The 6,000-nt window shown below is 47.3% G+C and overlaps 1 long non-coding RNA gene across 1 annotated transcript; it reads right to left on the bottom strand.

The window, feature by feature from the left end:
• Positions 1–670: 670 nt before the first annotated feature.
• On the bottom strand, positions 671–5,099 carry LOC148111896 (uncharacterized). Its single transcript, XR_015729966.1, has 3 exons — positions 3,117–5,099; positions 2,630–2,687; positions 671–1,916 (listed from the first exon to the last, which is right to left on the bottom strand). It is a non-coding gene; the product is annotated as an uncharacterized LOC148111896 (long non-coding RNA).
• Positions 5,100–6,000: the final 901 nt, after the last annotated feature.

Here is a 6,000-nt window from a genome sequence, read left to right as displayed (position 1 = left end):
GGAGCCTGGTACTTTTAAATACTAACTAGGTTGCTAAGTTTTATTTATTTATTGCTTCTTGCTTATTTATTATTTTATTATTAAAATATTAAATTGGTGCTTGTTTTGCCCCATGATGAATAACTGCCATCAGTGAAATCCCAAAACAATTGGAGCCCCATTTGGACACCCATGGCATTGACAACCTCACCATCGGTCAATTGCCAAAGGCAGCTTTCCTTGGAAGAGCTGACATCCAATCTGGCTGACGGTGTGAAGAACCACAATCCCCCTGTGAGGCAGGACCTTGACGTGGTTGTGGGGCTTGTGTGCTCAGAGGAAGATGAGGGCTACACCTGAGGTTCAACCATACTGGACAGGACTCATGAGAGGAACTGGACAAAGAATGCCTCTCCCATAAACAATGGGGAAAAACACACATGACAGAAACCCAGGTGGGCTCTCCAGTTGCCCAGGTCAGGAAGGACCGTGCCAGGGGTTGAAATTCCTGGACATCTGGTGGAAAATGACCTGCAGGACTCAGGACTGCTGGCTGAGCATCCAGGGGTGGCAGCTGCTGAACCACTGGAAGGAAAGTGTTTTTCCGACTCTCCCCAAGATGGCAGCCAGACTCAGCAGGGTTTTTTCCCTTACTCCTGGTTTCCTCACCTGAATTGGTTCTTTTCTCCCCTTTTTTCTTTTTATGCACTTTTTAATCTAGTTTTATTTATCTTTGGGGGCTTGTTTGTCATTTTTTTTTCATTTTTTGGAGGTTTTGAATGAAATAAAAAAAATGATTTAAAAAAAAAGAAATGATATGAGAAAAAGTACAAATGAAATCTTAATGAAAGATTCACATTGTAGCTGCCATTCGTTTGTTCTTATATAAAATAGGAGAGCTTGTTAAGTCCTCCTGCTAAAAATTATATATTTTTCTACTGGATTTTACTTATGCACTCTATTAGGAATTCATAGATATTGTTCTAAAAACTGGGTGGTATTTTTAAAACAACATCAAAGTAGCTTTGTCTGAGAGTTGATATAAAGGTTGCATCCTGAAAAAATCCTATTTCTTCAACTATCCTGCCTGTATTAATGACAATATAGAAGAATAGATGGAGAAGATGCTGCACAGGGAATAATCAGATAAGGGGGGAGGGGAGCCCCCAGGTGCATAATTGGCAGAGAAAGAACCTCAGAAAGGACCCTCCCTCACTTTTCAGGCCTCCAAAAGCATTGGTGGGAGATTTGTACTTTCAGACATGCAAGATTCTCTTATGTGCCCTTCCAATAAAGTAGAGTTACATCATGTTTCCCATCTGATGTACCTGGGAGAAGATGTGGGGGGGCTTGCTACCTACTGTGCCAGGTGACTCTGGCCAGAGGCGGATCTGGGAGGTCAGATGTGGCTGCTGCAGACTTTTGAGGTGCTTCTGCTTGTTTTCTCTCATATTCTGACTTTCTCAGTTGGCTGGAGTGGCTTTTCTCCACATGGTAATTGTGGTCCATCTCAGCCAGTTCATGCTGTAGACTCTGGAGGAATTTCTTACCTTCTGGCGGAAGGTTCTTCACCTCTTCAAGATCTTTCTCAGAGTCAGCCTTCTCTTGGTTGAGATGGACACTTGGCTAGTGACCTCATGCAGTTCTTTGTGGAGTTCTTCAATGTATTTCACCAAAGATTTCTTCTCTAGCTCTAACTGATGGCATGATCTTCTGCAGGTTTTCTGCAGGTCTTCCGTTGTGGTCTTAAGTTGATCCACTTTCTCCTGGAGAGAGCTGTGCTGTTCTTTCATCCATTGATTTTCTTTCTGGAATTTCTGGGACTGAAAGTCAAAGGAGTCTCTCAGTTCATCAACTTGGAGGTTGGGACCATCAGTGGTCACTGAGAGATCTCCCAAGGACATTGACCGTATGACCATTTCTTCCTTGTTGCTGACCTGTTTGAAAAATGGAGAGACACAGTCACATCCTCTCTCAGTTCAGGGCCAATTTTGCTAACCTGCCTTCTCCATTCTGGCTTTTTCCTACGGTTTTGGAGTCCATCATCTTCTGCTAGAATGAGATGCAGGAGGAGTGACGACCCAACAATCTGCAGAGGGGTCTCCTGGCAAAGGAACCTTAAGATATAATCTACCCAGATCTGTTCTCAACTAAAAACCACCAGGTTCAAAATATCATATTTGAGGGCACATCAAGTGAAAACCAGCTCTCTGGAGACATTCCTAATGCTGGGAAAGGTGGAAGGGAAGAGAAGGAGAGGACAATTTGGGGTAAGGTTAGTGGATTTGATTATTGTGTGGAGGGGTGAACTTTAGGGAGACCTGAAAATCCAGACTGGGGACAGGTCATCTATCTACCTCTTTGGCCACTCAGAGTCCACACAGTTTCAATGCTGTCAATCAATGCAGACGAAGCTCCCTGGAGAGGTCGGTAATGCTGACATGGGTGAAGGAAAGAAAAGAAGGGAAGGATCACTAGTAAGCAGCTATAGTGGGGATGGGGGAAGGTTGGGAGACCCGAAGGACCAGGTTGGGGCAGATCTACATGGAGAAAATCATCTATGGGCTGCTAGGCATCAACATTCAACTTGATGACATAGAATTAATCCATCAATCAGTCAATCAATCAATCAGGCAGGCAGTTGACTTACAAGGTCCCTTTCAGCTGTAGGCTTCTATTGACTACTTCCTTTTCATTGTCATCTTAACCTACAAATAGGGAACAGATGAGGGTTAATACAATCAAATGACAATAGCCTACATCAGTCATTAAATTACACGACAACAACTTTGTGTAAAAACCACAGTCTTGGCCCCTTTAACACATGGATGGTCTTCAACTCCCAGAATTCTGCATGCTGGCTGGTTGGAGAATTCTGGAAGTTGAAGTCTCCCCCCCCATACCTTAAAGGGGTCTAGTTCAAGAAACGCCAACAGAATCCCTCAATACTGATCTCTCTTCAAACTATCCTGACTTCCCATTTGATTCCAAGTCCAACTCAAGGCATATTGTTGCTCAAAACCCTCCAAAGGAGTTGGCTCTCCATCAATTTGGACGTCTTTGTATTGCTATGATTTCTGATAACAGGAAAAGGTGATGACCATTGGAATTAAGACAGATCCCCCACAAGTACTTACGAATCCCATATCTCAGCCACGAAAGCCAGGTGGGTGACCTGGAACCAGTCTCTCTCTCAGCCTTCACAAGGTTGTTTTTGTGGGGATGAAGGAATCTTAGATTCGTTCACTGCCTTGAGCTATTTAGAGAAATAATAAAGGTGGTATAAAAACCTAAGTGTCAGGTATTTTGTCGCCCTTCTTTTGGCCGGCCCCGGTAGCTTTTGGCGGTGGCTTGGAGAAACATTCGGCCGCCCGGTGACCTTCCTTCCCACATTTGAAACAGGTGAAAGGCTTTGACTTGGGCTTGAATTCGGTCATCCCGTCAGTCATCTTGGGTGCCCCCTTACAGTAGAAAGAGGATGACTGGTCCCCCATCCGCCTTCCTCGGAGTTCGCTCCGTTTCAGCTCGATCTCCACATCCTCAGCTATTATGTACCATCTATCCAAATCATCAGGGACCCCTAAGTTTCTGCAGTCTCGATATATCTCTTCATTCAATCCATCCTTGAAACTCTCCAAAAGAGCCATTTCTGACCAGCCTGTCATATAGGGTGCCAGTTCACGAAATTCTTGGATATACTCTGCCACCGGCCTCCGGCCCTGCTGAATGCTCTTCATTCTGAGTCTCGCCTTTCTTTCAGCTAAATGGTCTTCAAAACGCCTTCTAAGGGCCCTCATGAACTGGTTGTAATTTCTCAGCAAGGGGGAGTTGTTATTGTGGAGAACCACCATCTACTCAGCAACTACTCCCTCTAGGGCATTCGCGACGCTTCTGACTTTAGCCGCCTCTGTTTCGTAGTCCTCCCCCCAGTCCTGCATGTGGTTCCACACTTGGGTCAGGAAAAATCCCAAGGCTTTAGGATTCCCATCAAACTTCCCAGGAAGGGGGGGGATTTTTGGCTTTTTACGTCTGCGGGGGGGGGGGGGGCTGCAAGGCTGGGGTTCTCTGGCCGGCTGCATCTCTCCCTCGAGCTGCCGAAGCCTGGGATGTTGCCTCCTCAAGCTCTTCCTCTCCCCCGCAGGCTGTCTCTTCTGGCTCTCCCCTGGGGCTTGCTCCCCCCTTCTCCACAGGAATTCCAAAAGACTCACAGTTTTTTCTGCTTTCTTCTACATCACGGAAAAGCTGCAAGGCTTGTTCTATCATGAGACATTCTTTCTGTTCCTGCATCCACACTGCCTCTTTTTTTCGGGGTCTGGAAGTTGTCACTCCCCGGGGGTCCTCCCCCCAGTCCGGCAGTCTCCCCACTCCTTTCGACCATCTGGCTTCCTCCGGCTCCAAGCGGAGTTTTTCCAACCATTCTGCAGTCTCCTTTTCCGACTGGAGGGCGGCTGAACTCACTGCCCCCATCTTCTCTTCTCCCTCACTCCCTCGATCTGACATATTTTGAATTTACAGTCCCCTCGGTTTTTGTCTGGATGTGACTTCCAGCTTTACCTGGGTTGCTATCTTTTCATATTCAGTAAAAGTACTAAATTCTTCAAAATGCTTGAGTTTGGGGTTTTCTTTCCTGGATACTGAAGGAAGCATACCTGACACTAAGTAATAAAAAATGAAAATAAATGAATACTTGAGTTGCCAAGCCAAATGTGTTTGGGAAATAGCTACTATCTGGCCAATGGAATCACAGTTTAGGTGAACTTCCCCAAATCAGGTCAACCTGATAAGCCTTGCAGATTTTTTCTAGCACACTTCACTGCCAGCCAGCCAGCCAGCCCCAGCCCCTTTCCTGAGACAAGGACCTTCGACATGGTGGATGAGGAGTTTGGTGACAGGTATGGAGGCTGCAGACATGGCAGGTATCAGCATGTCTGTCGTGTTTGGTTGAACCTCATTTCATTCATTTCCCCCGCTCCTTAATTCTGCCTTAAAGGGGAGGGTCTCTCCCTCCTGAGGAGCCCAGGCGAGGGAGGCCCTGCGATGCCCCCAGTGCTGCCATCCAATCCAGCCACTTTCCAGGGATGCTGAGCAGAGCCTCCATTATGTGGTCCAGACTCTCCAAGGATGCTGGAGGTTGCCAAGGCAACAGCCAGCCAATGAGCTCAGGAGGAGCCTCTGACGTCACAAGCCAAGGCTCTGATTGGCCTGGACCTGAGATTTGAATAATAACCCCCAACTGCCTGCCTTCACCTGGGGGCGGGGCTTATCCATGGATGAACTGACTCTGAAGGGGCTTCAAGCCCCGAATTCCCTTCAGCCACAGCGGCTCCTTCTGAGGGGGGAACCGTTGGTCGCCTGGAGAGGTCGGGGGAGCCCCAGATTCTGCCCCTTCTGTGGGGATGGAGCCCAGATTGAAATGTCGCCCCTTGGATCTGGAATGAAAGCTCCAGAGAGTCCAGGTTTTCCTCTCCAGGCCCAGATGATGAAGGGGAGCTGAGAGGGAAACACCACAAAAGATTAAATATTATTCGTATCCAAAAGGCCTTGTGAAAATGTACCTAAAGGAACACAGGGGTCATTGCCAGCTTTAGGTGTCCTCCTCACTGCCTGCAGAGGCCAAGTATGGCTTAAAAGGCCAGAGTATAGGCTGCCCCCTACAGGCAGTGAGAGGGACCACTAAATCATGGAAGAACCCGGTGGAGGAAGGACCCTGAATGCTGACTGGAATTCTGGGAGTTGAAGTCCACACCTCTTCAGGTTGCTAAGGCTGAGAAAGATGCTCTAGTAAACACTTCACTGGGCAGTTGGACAGATGACCTCTGAGGTCTCTTTCGACTCCATTTGTCCATTATTCTAACTCCTCCCCTCTTTACAGAGGGCAAAAGAATCCTCTCCAAAAAGGGACTTGGGCGACAAAATGGAGGATGCGGGGTCTTTTCCAGCTTTAGCTGTCCCTCTCAGTGCCTGCGGAGGCCAGGTGTGGCTTAAAGGCCAGAGTATAGACTGCCCCCTACAGGCAGTGAG

Source organism: Pantherophis guttatus, chromosome 15, assembly GCF_059756535.1.
Source record: "Pantherophis guttatus breed Tessera chromosome 15, ASM5975653v1, whole genome shotgun sequence".
NCBI lineage: Eukaryota > Metazoa > Chordata > Lepidosauria > Squamata > Colubridae > Pantherophis > Pantherophis guttatus.
The sequence above is the reverse complement of the archived record's forward strand: the minus strand, read 5'-3'. Positions and strand labels throughout refer to the sequence as shown.